Genomic DNA, 16797 nt, shown 5'->3' with positions numbered 1-16797 from the left:
TAGCCACAGTAGTTTTGTTCTATGTTACTGCGAACACTGAGGTAGTGGATATTGAACCCTTTCTCCTAGGGCAAGTCCTCAGAGCCTCTGATCACAACGTTTTCATTAAATGATCAGTACATAATCTTGTTTTATGTGTGTTTCTGTTTAAACATACCTTATATAATAGATGTTGTTGATTCATTAGCATTGAACTCATGGCCAACTGATCTATAACTCACGCCTCAATGAAGCTTATCTCATGTACACATTTTCTCCCTAATGCTCATAATAGCCTTCTCACGCTTAGAAGCAGAGACAGCACAGAAGCAATATTCTTGGGGGCCATTGTAAACACTGAAATCACCAATGAAAAGCACAAAAATGTGAAAAACGTGGCACTAGGTACACCCCTAAAAGGACACTCACAGTATGAGAGTTGAAATTAGAGGGTAAAGTGTTGCCTTGTGTCATCTCAGCTGGGAAAATATATGACAGGTGACTCAAATTTTTCACAACCGTGCATATGCCCATGCCCACAAATGACTATGAAGGACCCCAAGTACTGATTTTGAGGTTACACATGAATTTTAGCTGGCAGACAAATTCACAGATATGGAATCCATGAATCATGAGGAATGACTGTGTGTGTGTGTGCATCTGCTTAAAGAATTGTTTACTCTTCAATGGTAACTGTTCTGTGAAAATAAAACATTTTGCTAAAAAGGAAAGGAAAGCTGATTTTAAACACAGATTTTTCTATGGATTTTGAAAAATTCATAGTGTCAAATGTCCACCACCACATTTCCACCAAACCAAAGTTCTCCTGGGGTACTCTTGTGTAGACAACCTCTCTTCCTATGTCACAACCCTTAGAAATTGCTGGTCTCTTTTCTGTACTAATAGTCTTACTTTCTAGAAAGTCTTCTAAAATTGGGGCTCCTGCGTGGCTCAGTTGGTTAAGCGTCTGCCTTTAGCTCAGGTCAGGATCTCAGGGTCCTGGGATAGAGCCCTGCATTGAGCTCCCTGCTCAGTGGGGAACCTGCTTCTCCCTCTGCTCCCTCCTCCCCCGGCTCATGCTCTCTCTCTCTCTCTCCTCTGAAATAAATAAATAAAATCTTAAGAAAAAAACCTCCCACAATTATTAAAAAAAAGTCTTCTAAAATGAAATCAGGGGCGCCTGGGAGGCACAGCGGTTAAGCGTCTGCCTTCGGCTCAGGGCGTGATCCCGGCGTTGTGGGATTGAGCCCCACATCAGGCTCCTCCGCTATGAGCCTGCTTCTTCCTCTCCCACTCCCCCTGCTTGTGTTCCCTCTCTCGCTGGCTGTCTCTATCTCTGTCGAATAAATAATAAATAAAATCTTAAAAAAAAATGAAATCATACCTTATGTAACCTTTGGGTCTGGCTTCTTTTACTTGGCGTATTTATCCATATTGTTGTGTGCTTCATTTTTTCCTTACTATTACTGAGTATTCCATCATATGGATGTACTACAGTTTGTTCATTCGTGTATTTGTTGAAGAATATATGGTTTACTTCAAGGTTTTGGAGATTATGAATGAAGCTACTTTAAACAGTCATATATGGGTTTCTGTATGAACTAAAATTAATTTATCTTGGATGAATACCTAAGAGTAGAATTGCTGTTCTATTTGCATTCCTACCAGCAACATACGAAAGTTCCAGTTGCTACATATCCTCCCTAATGCTTGTTAGTTTCATTTTATTTTCTTTAAATTTCAGCCATTTTAATGAGCCTTTAATGATGTCTCACTGTGATTTTATTTTATATTTTCTGAATAGTGATGCTGAGCATCTTCTCATAGACTTATTTGCTATTCATATATCTTTTTTAGTGAAGAGTCTATTCAAATCTTTTGCCTATTTTTAAAACAGTATTGTTTGTCACCATAGTGTTGAGTTTGAAAGTACTTTAAATATTCTGGATACTAGTCTTTTGTTAGACATGGGGGCTTCTCTTCGCATTCTTTTCAGAGAAGAAAAGTTTCTAATTTTGGTGAAATTTAATTATCAGTTTTTCTTTTATACATTGTGCGTTTTTTTTGCCATGTCTAATCTATCTATCTATCTATCTATCTATCTATCTATCTATCTATCTATCTATATTTTTTTTGCCTAATCTAAGGTCACAAAGATTTTCTCCAATGCTTTCTTCAAGAAGTTTTATAGTTCTACATTTTACATTTATGTATGATTTATTTTTAGTCAATTTTTATGTAAGGAGTGAGGTATGGGTCAAGTTTTATTGTTGCTTTTTGTGATGGATGAAACTCCAATTGTGCCAACACTACTTGTTAAAAGGTATCCCTTTTCTACTTAATTGTCTTTGTCACAATTGTTATTTGTATACATCTGTGGGTCTAATTCCAGACTCTATGTTTGGACCTTTGGTCTGATTGTCTATCATGACACAGGTACCACCCTGTCTTAATTACTGTGGCCTTGTAATACATCAGGAAACCAAGTAGCATTCAGTCTGTCCTCAAGGAAGGAGCATCACCTCTTGAAAGGCAGAAGAATCAAAGAATTTGACAACATATGTTAAGCTATCACAGGGCTTTTTTTCCCCAATAGAGGTATTTTCATGCTGCAGATTTCCCCCAAGCACTGCTTTAGCTTCACAAATTTTGACATTTTGTTTTTATTTCCACTTAAGAATATTTTTTAATTCCTTTGTGTCTTTCTCTTTGTTACACGAATTATTTGGGTGTATGTAGTTTAATTGCCAAGTATTTGGGGATTTTCTAGTTACCTTTTTACTGCTGATTTTCAGTTTAATTCTGTCTGGCCTGAGAATACTTCGCATGATTTCTATCCTTTTAGATATGTAAAGGTTTGTTTTGTGCCTAATAATATGGTCTATGTGAATGTTCTGTGTGTGCTTGAAAAGAATATCTAGTCTGCTATTGTTCGATAGTGATCTATAAATACGTATTAGATTAAGCTGGTTGATAGGATTTTCTGTATCTATGCTTATTTTCCATCCATTTATTCTATCTGTGATCGAGAGAGAAGTATCGAAGTCTTTGGGTGTAACTGTCTATTTCTCTTCTCAGTTTTACTAGATTTTTGCTTCCTGAATTTGGAAGATTTGTTGCTAGGTGCATATATATTTAAAACTTTTATTTCTTATTGCTGAATTGACCTTTTGTAATCACATATTGACCCTCTTTCTCAGTAATTTCCTTTGATCTGAAATCTACTTTCTGACATTAATATAGCTATTCTAGCTTTCTTTTGATTTGTGTTTATTCCATAAATTTGTTGCCACCCTTTTTACTTATATGTCATTATATTTAAATTGGTTTTCTTGGAGACACAATATTCTTAGATCTTGATTTCTTTTTATTTAATTTGACGATCTCTGAATTTTAATTGTTCTGACCATTTTCATTAAATGTAATTATAATGTAGTTGGATTTATGTCTACCAATTTATTATATTTTCAGTTTCTCCCATCTTTTTTGCTTGTTTGTTTGTCCTGCTTCCCTGTTATGGTTTTTTCTTTCTTTTTTTTAATTATTCAAACATTTTTAGCATTTCTTTTTATTATATCTAGTGACATTTTAATACATTGATTGGCATTTTGTTTAATTATCTTTGCACTGCTTTAGCATTTTCTCTAAGGATTTACAGTATACACACATACATACACTTTGTAAGAGTTAATTTCATGTGTCAACTTGACTGGGCTAAAGGATGCTCAGATAACTGGTAAAACGCTATTTCTGAGTATGTCTGTCAGGGTGTCCCTGGAAGAGATGAGCATTTGAATCGGTAGACTAATGTGAATGGAAATGCTCCAATCTGCTGAGGACTTGAATAGAACAAAAAGTTCTCAGATATCACTGTTCCCGGTTCTGGGACCTTTAGACTCAGACTGTGGTTTATGCCATCAGCCCTCTAATTCTGGGCCCTTGGACTCTTACTCAGGCCTTAGACTTGTACTGAATTAAACCAATGACTTTTCTCCAGGTTGCAGACAGCAGATTTCTAGAATAAATTTCCCTCCCTCTCTCTCTCTCTCTACACACACACACACACACACACACACACACACACGTACACATACATAAAAATGTATATACAAAGAATATGTACACACAGACACATATATATGTGTGTGTGTGTGTATATATATATATATATATATATATATATATATTCTTTACACAAAATACTGAATAAATGCTAACTAAGCAGCGGTGCTATGTTATTCCATTTTAAAGGTCCCAGGATTTCTGTGTTTTTTGTTTTGTTTGTTTGTTTGTTTTTTTAGGTATCTCTAATCAATGCTCGTTTTAACTTGATTCTTTTAATATTTGCCTGTTCACTTAAATTTTATCTTTTATGTATTTTTGGTTCAGTCTCTTGTAGAGAACATGAAAAACTCTTTTGCCCTCACTCTCTCTAGATCATGGGAAATTGATTTCCTCATTATTTTTTGATAGATAGCCAGTTCCAAAAAGTCATGGTCTCAAGCTCTGCTACTATTGTACAATAACCTGCATGGTAGATAGAGTAGTGGCTCCTGGAAGATGTCTACAGCCCAATCCTGAGAATCTGTGAATATGTTTTCTAAAGTGGCAAAAGGAACTGTACAGATGTGATGAAGTTAAAGATCTTGAGATGGGGATATTATTCTGGATTCCCTGGGTAGGCCCGGCGTAGTTAAGAGTGATCTTAAGAAGGAGACAGGAGGTCAGAGTGAGAAAATCACTGTAAATTTAATTTTATATAATATATACACACACATATATTATGTTTTATACATATACATACACACACACAGACACACAAACGTGTATATATATATATATTTTTTTAGTTATTTATGTTCTGATCTCAAATTTGCCAATCTCAGGCATGATAGTAAGGTATTTTCAGGAATATAACTTTCAACAATTGGGAGGAATTGCCTTACATTTTGTATCAGTGTTTCTTTCTTATTCCCTATTTGTTTAATTAATTATTCATTCATTTTGCTTATTTACTCATTCACTTTAAAAAAATTCAATGAGTACTATTTCTGAACACAACAAAGCCCTGACTGCAAAAAAGATTAGAATTTAGTGGGAGAGGTCAGGTGTTAACTAATAACCTTAACAATAAGTCAGAATTGAATCAGTACCACATAAAAGTGTACGCAATGGACCTAGGGAGTGTAAGAGGGTTGATTAATTGTGCTTGGAAGGATAGAGGGAGAAGGGACTTGAGTTGGATCCTTGAAATGTAAAGCATTTCAACAAATGAGAATGAAGAGAGAAGAGCTACTTAAATTTTGCTACTCATGATCCAGCAGCTCATCCTCTTTCTTTTCTATCATTTTACTGTATTTCTGCTGTAGTTCTCAAGAATTTAATGTTTTTAAAGTCAAAATAAAATAAAACATGATCTTAAACCACATTTTGTTTTTTCATGCCTTATTATGGCTTAATGAGACACTTGGAATGGAAAAAATGATTAGGTAATAGCAATATGTTTTAAACATAAGTAGCATACAAACTTGTGCTTAGCACTGGTCACTGTCTTTGTCTGTCTCCTGCCATAACAAAATACCACAGAGTAGGTGGCTTAAACAACAACTTATTTTCAAATAGTCCTAAAGGCTGGAGAGCCAAGATCAAGGGTCTGGGAAGGTTCTTTTTCTATTGAAGGCTCTTTACCTGGCTTGCAGGTAGCCATTTTGCCCTCACATAATCTGTCCTCTGTGTGTGGGGGGGGGGGGGGGCGGGGGGGGGGGGGGGGGGGGGGGAGCAGGGAGAGAGAGAGAGAGAGAGGGAGAGAGATATCTTTCTTTTCTTTTAAAGCCATCAGTCCTGAGTCCTGTCAGATTAGAGCCTGACTTTACAACATCATTTAACATTAATCATCTCCTAAAGATTCAAGTTTGGGGGACTAGAGCTTTAATATAGGAATTTGGGGGTCATAATTCAGTTCATAGAGGTCACCCAAAAAACCAAATGGAATTAGAATAAATTTTGTTAAATGTAGTGAGTGCCTGCTAAGTGCCAAGCACCATTTCTGGTTTTGGAGATAATTGTGGGACATCCTTAATTATATGGGTTAATATTTTATTGGAGAAAGGCCAAAGATTAAGAGATAACAACTAAAGAAAAACATGTTTGTGGCTTACAACAAAGTCTATGAAATAAACAAGTAGGATGATAAAACAGACTAAGAAGGGAAAGGAATACTCCTTTAGACACATTAATGCTTCTAGCCTCTCTAAAGAAGTGATATTTGGACTAAGATGAAAAGAATGAAATAGAGCCAGCCATGCGAAGATAAGAGAAAATAATTTTCTAGGCAGGGGAAGCAGCAAGTGCCTAAAACTTGAGGGGGAAAAGCATTTCATGTTCTAGGAAATGATGGGAAGCCAGGCTGACTGAAGTGTGATAAACATTTGGGGGATAGATTTAAGACAAGCTTGTGCAAATAGGCCAGGGTCAAGTTCTTTAAGGTCTGAGGAGTGATGGTGGGGAATTAGAAATTTATTCAGAATATAATGAGAATCATAGCAGGGGTTTAAAAAAGAGGATTAACATAATCTTACACCTGTTTAAAAAAGATTATTCCAGCTTGCTATGTGGAGAATAGATTGTGGGAGGAAACAGAGATGACAATAACCTGTATAATGCTTTTTTGTAAATTAGAAAAAGATATCTATTAAGATGCTTTACTTCTACCTGTCAGAAAATTTGTATTATTGTATTATTCAGATTTTTTTGGCATATGACAGCTTTTCCAACTTAAGTGTTTTAATAAATAAAAATATACCATGTCTATTGGAGGAATGATGCCCCTCCATGTACATGAACAATACTTGGAAACACTGATAGAAGCAAGGAAACCAAATGAATGTCTTGCATTGATCCAAGGGAGGGAGGGGGTTAAATCTCTATGTCTTAGTGCCTAATGGCAATGGAGAAAAGCAGCAAGATTCAAAACATATTTGTAGATAAAATTACGAGGCTAATGATGAACAGAATTAGAAGATGAAGAAACAATCTAAGATTATATAGATTTGAGTCACTGATATATAAAAGAAAAGGTTTTGTATTTTATTTTTTGTTGTTGCTCCTGGTGTTGGTGGTAGAGGAGGAAGGAATCAAGCCCTTTTTTGATTCCATGATTATTGAAGGTATAATGTTTGAGAGCAAGGTAATCAGTTATCGAATGTTGATAAGAGATAAGGTAGAGACACAGTCATGAAGGACCTCCCACACCAGCTAATAGGAGGTGATGCATGTAATACATCACTCATTACAAACTGCAGGATTTTTGCAAAAAAGAAAAATGGAATATAATCTTTGCATTCACGTATTTAGCATTCTGTGTTTTGATTATCTTAAGCAGATAAAGTTGTGTAAGTTTGGTTGAAGAATAAATTGGAGAAGCAGCTGCTTTGGGGCTGCCCATCAGGTTGCCCAGGACCTTGATTCACTGCCGTCCAGAAAACTCAGCTCTGCCTGTTGACCTAATGAAAACTTCATAGCGACTGTGTTACTGTTTTCTTTTACAGATGAAGAAATTAAGGCTATCGTAAGCTATGATGTTAGTTATGAAATCAGGTCATCTAGAAGACCTTTGCACAAATTCTTTGCTAAGTCCTTGCTACCTTAGATTTACTACCTAAGGTAACTTGGTGCCACCTGAGAAATTGGTGGTGGAAACTGTACTTCTAAATATTTTGACAAGGAGTTGGCACTGAAAAGGGGTTGATTGGAAAATTCCCGTTATCATATATTTATTCCAGTACATTCTGGTAAATAATATACTAGACCATGGGCATTCTATTTCATAGACAGAAATCAGTGATGGAAACTCCAGATCCTTGCAAAGATGCTTCTGGGTATGCTGAAGCCTGGTTTTGCTCAGTATACAAGGAAATTTAATGCACCATTGTTTTCTATGGAGAAGAAGAGTTTAAATGATCAAATAACCAGGCTATGGAATGCACATGTTTAGAGGTTGCCAAACAAATTTTATATTTACTAGGAGGGAAGTCACTCTCACCTGACATTTCCCAGAAAGGATTGCTGCAAATATATAATAAGATATTTTGCTGTTGTTCACAAATTAAAGGAAAAAGCTTATTTTGGGGGATAATAACTTATTGAATTATCTATAAGATAGAATTCTCATCAGCATCAAATCACCTATAAAATTCTCTGGAAGTATATTGAAAGCCTTAGTGAAAACTAAGAAAAAATAGGCATTTAAAAAAAGTTCTCTTTTTTTTCTTGCCATGGACTATGAAAATAGTTCTAAAAATATCAACAAAATAAAGTTTTTATGTGCATTCATATCAAAATAAGAATTTTATTTTGGAATATATGTCATATGTTCCTAACTATAAGAATATATTACACCTCAATAAAAGAAAACAATCTGCCATTGTGAGCATTAAGTCACCTCTCCAAGTTAAAGACCACAAGAAAATGTGTATATTAAATTAGGGCGGGCTAATCATTATGATTTTATTAGCGACTCAAGTCTTGATCTCGCTTTGAAAAAGAAAGAAAAGAGAAAATGAAGCTTTAACAATTAATATTTAGTTGTTTCTTTCTTAATAAGTAACTTTAATTTTTTCCAGTCTTTTTTACATTATGAGTTTCTAAAATTCTGTTCCAAGTACTACCAAAGGTCCCGTGTCCTTAGCTAATCAGCTACATGGTCAGGTTATGCTACCAATTTGGCTGGAGTCTGGAAAGGCAGCTTTATTATTATATATAAACAAAATCTCAACCCCAATACCAAATGATAATATTTTGGTTGAAACAGTGCTTAATAGGGGCGCCTGGGCGGGTCAGTCGGTTCAACGCCTGCCTTCAGCTCAGGTCATGATCTCAGGGTCCCAGGATCGAGCACCATGTCGGGCTCCCTGCTCAGCGGGGTGTCTGCTTCTCCCTCTGCCCTCCCCACTCCCACCCCTGCGCATGCTCTCTCTCTCCAATAAATAAATAAAATCTTAAAAAGAAAGAAAGAAAGAAACAGTGCTTAATAAACGTGAGTCTAAAAGACAGTATAAAAGAAAACCAAAATCAGGTAGCTTTTACCATTTCTTCTTACCTGTAATTTTTCTTTGTTTTTTCTTTCTGGGAAAGAGAATCATAAAGATGAAAACATTTAATGAGGCGAAAATTTTAAGGACAGTTATAATATAGTTTGAATTTGAATATTCTTAGGACAGATTATATGGCCACATATAAATAATGCACAAATTGACATGCATCTGTGGCACTTCTAATTTTTTTAAAAGATTTTATTTACTCATTTATTTTAGAGAGAGAGTGCATGTACATGGGATATGAGCAGGGGGAGGAGCAGAGGCCAATGAAAAGGTAGTGGAAAGAATCTTGAGCAGACTCCACACTGAGTGCTGAGCCTTGCTTGGGGCTCAGGCTCAGGACCCCGAGATCATGACCCAAGCAGAAACCAAGAGTTGGCAGCTTAACCAACTAAGCTATCCAGGCACCTGACTTCTTTTTTTTTTTTTTTTAAAGATTTTATTTATTTATGTGACAGAGAGACAGCCAGCGAGAGAGGGAACACAGCAGGGGGAGTGGGAGAGGAAGAAGCAGGCTCCCAGCAGAGGAGCCCGATGTGGGACTCGATCCCGGTATGCAGCGATCACGCCCTGAGCCGAAGGCAGACGCCTTAACGACTGCGCTACCCAGGCGCCCCAGGCACCTGACTTCTAATTATTTTATTTACCTGGATGGATGTGAGACTTCTTCCCTTACCCGTATTTCCTTTAAAGCCAGAGGAACATTGGAGACCACTGTTTTTCTAATATAATCCCACATTAAAAATTCTGAATAAAGAATAAGATGAGAGGTTAGACCTTTACTATATGGATTTAATTCAGGGAAGAATGATTATGCATTGCAGATGTAGAGCCTGTGCATTTGGAAAGACATTTAATTTTTTAAGCATCAGTTATGCATAAAATTAACTTATTTTCCTCTTAGTTATATCAACTTTGTTCATCATGTGTCAGAACTTGCTCTTCTCCACACATGGTTCACCTGAGACCACATAAATGTGCAAGAGTGTGTATATATGTGTGTGTATGTATGCAGTGTGGAGTATAGAGTAAGTATGATTACCCAGTAATCAAATAAATTAAAATATGTAAATGAATATATACATTCAAATATATTGTATAATGCATAGTCTGTGCGTATGTGTGTGTATGTGTGCATGTGTGTATGTACACTGTGTAATCAGGTAATCTACATTAATTTGTAGGATATAATCATTGATGGGTCTTATCAACTCACTGTGACATATCTAAATTATAAAGTGTTTGCCATGCCAGTATTAAGAGAAACTGAGCGGTGCATGAACACTGATCACCAGGAATTTTGGAGTGAAGATATGGTGCTTGAACTGGAATGACATTTCTATGCCATGTGACCCAACTCTGAATTCTATAAAAGTATACGAAAATGCTGCTCTACTCAGAGAAAAGACTGCAATGAGATTCAAACCAAGAAAAATGGGTCCTGGCCAAGGGAGAAAAATGGCCCACAGCAGACTAGCTGCTGCTATCATTGGGCAATGACAGCTGTTAAGTAAATGTCATGCCTCTGTTTTTCACAAATGAATGAGTCACAAATTGTTTGAAATAAAATTATGCATAAGGTTTTGGCTTTAAAATTGTAAATAGTTGGTTCAGTTGATGAGTTAATTACACATGGTGTCTTTATTAGAATAAATATATGAATCTTGCAAATAGAATTTTTAACAATTAGAGTAGAGAAGGAAATTTACCTTTCTTCTCTTATGTCTATTTCAGGGATAAAAGTAACACAGAGAAAGAAAGAGTTTGGTTTTACAATATGCTGTCTTCTTTCAGATAGTCAGACAATAAGACTTAGAGCTGAGTACGCATGGAAGTAATGGCAGTATTATTAGGCTATCTCCCAGAACACTGTTTTTTCTATTTCTTTTAATTAAACCACCTTATCAGTTCCTTTATGCTTATTCCAAAGAATAAGAAATAAAAAAGCAGAAACCCCAGCAGTTTATCAGAGTGCTAGTGGATACGTATTTCTCCTCCAGTTACCACAGATTGCTTTTATATCTGTAATAGCATTTCTGTAGCTTAAAATATAATTTAATAACACTTCCTTATGATAGATGGGAAAAGAATGTTTGCTTAAGTTTTTCATCCCCTTCTGCTTCCTACTTGATTTTTTTTCAAAATTCAAATAATTTGCATCAACCTGGTTATTAAGATTTAACTTTGGAAGCCCTTGAAATTTCTACAGGTTTCCATATTCATATCTATCTGTGACATAATTAAAAACAGTTTATTTTTAATGTTTTTTCAAAATTAGGTAATATACAAACAAAATAATTTAAAGAAAATTATAATATCGTCGATAAAGCTGACCAGCTTCCACCTACCCACTTCTCTTTTCTTTTGATATAACCATATCATAACTTTGGCATATATTATTTTAATCCTTCTTTAAAAAGATTTATTTATTTATTTGAGAGAGAGAAAGAGAGCATGCATGTGCAAGGGGGAGGAGCAGAGGGAGAGAAGCTTAACCAGATTCTGTGTGGAGCCTGAGGAGGGGCTTGATCTCAGGACCCTGAGATCATGACCTGAGCCAAAACTAACAGTCACCCAACTGACTGCACCACCCAGGCTCTCCTACTTTATTGCTTTAAAAATAAGCTTTATAAATGCCCATATAGGTATGCATAGAGAATTTATAATATTGTTTCATGGTATTCATACAATTACATAAATTGTATTCTGTTTTTGCACTACTGAACAACTCTTGTTTTTACTAAAAATTGTTTTTAGATTTATCTATGTTAAAATGGCCCATTTCTTTTACTCTTTTATTTACTTATATGTATATACCACCTTTTATTTACCCAATCCTCTTCTGATAGATGCTTAGAGTGTTCACAATATTTTACTATTACAAACTGTGGCAGTGAATATCCATGTACATATTTCATTATTTTATGTGCTAGTGATCTCTCTAGGAGTAGATACAAGAGGAACTGTTAGGTCACTTTTTTTTTTTTCTTAAATAGTAGTCACGTCTTGAACTTTTTTATGTGTTACCTAATTGGTTTCCAAATTGGTTGATCAGTTTCCATTCTGAGGGAGTATCTCTCAACATTTAACATTATAGTGACTTTTTTTTTTAGTCCAATGGGCAAAAATATTATCTCCTTGTTTTAATTTTCATTTGCCTGCTTATCAGTGAGATTCAGTATCTTTTCATTACTTATTAGAATCTGAATTTGTTTTTTAAAGTTTTAGGTTTGTATACTGTTTGTACTTCTATGTTGGGTGATTTGTTTTTTTTCTTATTTATATGTAGGGTTAGAACAATTATTTACAGGTCATTTACGAGGCAAGTATTTTCTCCTAGTCTGATTTGTTTCAAACGTGAAATTGACATATTGTTAAAAGAAAGTTTTTAGTTACATTTGTATGCCTTTCTCTTTGTTATGGTGCTTTTCAGTTCTTTTTAAAGAAAGCTTTCTTTCTCTCATTGCTGGCAGTGTGCTTAAGAGCTCAGCTTCTGAGGCCAGAAATTTGAATGCTTAAATTTGAATCTTGATTCAGTCCCTTATTATCTGTGACCCTTCAGTAAGTTTATTAACCTCTCTTGTCCATAGTCACCTTTTCTATAAATTGAATAATAATGAAAATAATAATTGGATTTCCCGCTCTAATAGGGTTATTGATAGAATTAATGTTTGTATAGCACTTGAGTGTCTAAGATACAGCAAGCACTATATAAGCGTTAGAAAGGTATATTATTTTCTAATCATTAAAAAATTTTATCTCCCATATTTTAGGCCATTAATTCATCTGGAATATATTTTTGGTTGTGTTGTATTGTAGTCATATAAGTTTATTTTTTCCATATGGATAATCCATTTTCCTAATAACATATTTTAACTAGTTTATTCTTTTTTTTTTTTTAAAGATTTTATTTATTTATTTGACAGAGAGAGAGACAGCCAGCGAGAGAGGGAACACAGCAGGGAGTGGGGGAGGAAGAAGCAGACTCCCAGCAGAGGAGCCCGATGTGGGACTCGATCCCGGAACACCGGGATCACTCCCTGAGCCAAAGGCAGACGCTTAACGACTGCGCTACCCAGGCGCCCTTTAACTAGTTTATTCTTTAACCACTGCTTAGTGAGTCTTATTCTGTTATTCATTATGTATATATAGATCAATTTTGAGTTCTCTATTCCTTTCCAGCAATCTATTTGTCTAGTGTTATGGCAAGATTACACTTTACATTATTAAAACTTCATAAAATATTTTGATATTTGTCAGACCACTGACTCCGATATTGTCTTCTCATGCGTGAATATGGTAAATTTCTATAAAATTTAAAAAAATGTAGGCATAAAACTTCAACTCTGAATCCCTGAATTATGGATGTATAAGGTAAAAGGGCTGAGAAAAAACTTGTTAGACACCTAGTCCAACTCCCTTTTTTGACGGATGAAGAAACTGATGCTGAGAGAAGTAGGGAGGTCATTTTTCAGGATCAATAAGGTAGTTAATGATTTTGGACATAAACCTACGTCATCTGATTTACTTCAGTTTATTCTAGTCATGTATTTGGCCAACATCCCTTGCTTCTTATCTAGTATCCCATTACCCAGTGCTGAGTGAGAGGGTCCATGCATAGCGGATGAATAAAATCTATCCTTACCATTGCGGGGCTTAGAGTAGAAGAGGAAATAGGAGAAGCCAGCAGACACTTTCACTGCTACATAATAACTAGTAACAGTGACTATGAAAGGGAATATAGCAGGAAGCAGCAAGCAATCATTTGTGGCGTCATGGGGAAGGAGATATTAGTTAATGTGGATATTAAACAACGGATAAGCTTTCTTCCAGGAGAAGGTTGGAGGGAAGGCGTCTGAGTGCACCAGGAATAGCCTTGTGGCTGCATGGACAAACATGCTGTATTTAGGATTAGAGCAAAGTTTGTCTGGAAAATAGGTGAGGTGTTGAGGACAGAGATAGACTTGGGCCAGATGGAGATGCATAGTATGCTTTTTAAAAGAGTTTGAATTTTTTTCTGTAGTTATTGAAAAGATACTAGATACAAAAGGCAGTGGCATAGATTTGCAGTTTAGGAAAATAGATTTGGGTTGGAGAGAAAAGATCACAGGTGGAGAGGTAAGTAAGAAGCAATTAGATCCTTATCTAAGGCATTTGTAATAGAGATGGGGGAGAATGTGTTTTGATCTGAGCAGAATATACCACTTCTAGACCTTGTGAGTGAATAGAGTGCCTGTGTAGAGAAGTGGTATTTGGCTGGAGTGAATGGTTATTTAATAAATTAGTAATTATAGGAAGAATAAATTAGAAGGGGAAAGAAGAGAAGAGAATAATGAGAATCATTGAATACAGATGAAATGTGAAGTATCTTTGAGCCTTTCTAGTTGTGGTTCAAGTGGGCAACTGGCAAAACGGATCTGGAGAATTCACCTGGGGCACTGTTAGCATAGAGCTAGATTTGAAATCATGGATAATGGCACTGCCTCAAAGAAAGGGTTTAGATCAGTATGAGAGGTGACCTGAAAATGGAATCCCAGGAAAATCCTGAGCATGTAAGGATCAGGCAACGTAATAGAAAACCATTAAGAATGGCCAATCAGAGCAGTAGATGGAGTAACAGGTGAGAGTGTCATAGCATGAGCCAAGGAAGCCACAACCATTGTATTTTCAGCTCCCCTTTTTAAAAGGGCTCACACTTTATGCAGTGAGTGTATCTACAATGACAAATTCATTGACTCAGACAACCTGCACAGCAAGTTCCCTTTAGAGCTTCGTGTTTTGAATTTTGGGACATTTTAATTCTAGGCTTGTTCATGAAATGGCCATAATTTATCTTCTCAATTCCTTTGTCTCGTAGCAGTAGAATGTTTCATTTCCTTTAATAATCATGCTTCATACTTTCATTCTTAGCCCACGTTACCAAGTAGCACATATTTTTTCCTATTCAATTTTCATATTTGATGTAGTCACATAAGGGTGCTATACATAATAAATATGTATATATCTATATAATATGTCTACAACCTGTGTATGACATTACTATTGTCATTATGTTACCAGTAATTTATGCCTTCTTACAGATGGAGGAGTTCTGGCACAACACAGCTGAGCAACTTTCTATTGGTAGCAGGGGGTGGATGGTAGAGCCTTGTGGGTGTTTAATCCAACAGACCGTGCTGTCTCTATTGCTCTTTTCTTGGTCATTGGGTATGTAGCACCATCACTCCAAGTAACCTCAGTCTTTAAATATGCAATTAGAAGCACACTAGTAGACACAAAAACCTTCATTACCTAAAAGTGCTTAAATCATTTCCCTAATAGCTCCTCTGCAGTGCAGTGAGAAGCCAGTGCTGGGCAATGACTAAACATCTTAAAGTTTCTGAAAATACCCATTAAAAAAAAATTCAGACAATTTTATTTCTCTCTAATGAATATGTGTTTCAGCACATTCAAAATCACATTACCCTATTTCTTCGGGCAAACCTTACAAGCAAAGCCCCCACAGGCAGACCTGCTGAGAAACAAGGCTCAGAGCCTGGGGAGGTAAACAGCCCTTTCCCATAGACTGCTGGGCTGTTGCTTGAGACATTCTCTAAAGGAGACACTTTAGGACTACCAGGTTGGATGGCTTTTTAGACAATTGTAATTCTCTGTTATTTTGTTCAAGAACAGCCTGTTGTTATTTCCTCTCTGGTGGCAGTAGCAGATTAAGTCAGTCCACACCAATACGAATTGCTGACCTGCTAAATCTCCAGAACATTTCTTTGCTTTGCCATTTGTTTTGATATTCATGAAATTGTTGGAACTGTGGTTATAATGGTCCCACTTGGGCTAGTTACCTCTACTTAGTCATTTCAAAATGGTCTCATTTTCCCATCTTGTAAAACTCCCTGAAATTAAAACACCCTGGGTGCTTACTATAAGAAGTGACAGAGCAGCTCTGGTTAAATCTAGGCACAGGGTAGAGAATGTCAGTGAGAGGGGCTTCTGCTCAGCTCTGCCAGGCCATCTGTAGTGGACATCTGCTCTATTTGCCTGCCCAGAATCCATTCGGCCTCTTCTCTGCTATCAGCATCTAGGTGATTTTTCTTTCTGTTGAAAACATCCCTGCCCCTTTCTTGATGTAGGTGATTTGTGTGAGGTTAAATTCCCAGCTTCAGGGCGGTCATGTGACCAGGCACAAGGCAGAATACCAGGGGACTGGTTCAAGGATGACACGCCTATTGGTAAAATCTAACTGTGTGTTGGCTGTATGAAAAATACAAGAAAAATACCTAATTTGTAGGGTTACAAAAATGGCACAAACACTGGACAGAAGTTGTGGATTCAAGGAGAAAGTAATAGAAATTAAAGCATTTAAAATCTTTGTTTCATTCAGGAAGACAATAAACATGTTGACCAAATTTAGACTTTGTTAAGTGAAAGATACATATTAAATTTGTGGGGGAAAACCTTTAAAAGAGTAGAAATAGAGTGACTAACTTATGAAATAGTACAAAGGAAAAATAGAATGATGTGGGAAAAAATGCAAATTCCAAAGGAAGGCATAGAAAGACAGCAGGACAAATAGTACAAAATGGAGTGGTTGATAGAATTCACATGTATTACAATCACAATACATGTAAGTGGATTCAACTCTCTAGACTCTATGTATCTCTAAGTTATATATGTTACATATTGATAACAATTCTAATTCATCAGAATGATATGAAAATTCAGAATT

The sequence above is a fragment of the Ursus maritimus genome, unplaced genomic scaffold (assembly GCF_017311325.1).
Source record: "Ursus maritimus isolate PB19 unplaced genomic scaffold, ASM1731132v1 scaffold_9, whole genome shotgun sequence".
Taxonomy (NCBI): Eukaryota; Metazoa; Chordata; class Mammalia; order Carnivora; family Ursidae; genus Ursus; species Ursus maritimus.
The sequence above is the reverse complement of the archived record's forward strand: the minus strand, read 5'-3'. Positions refer to the sequence as shown.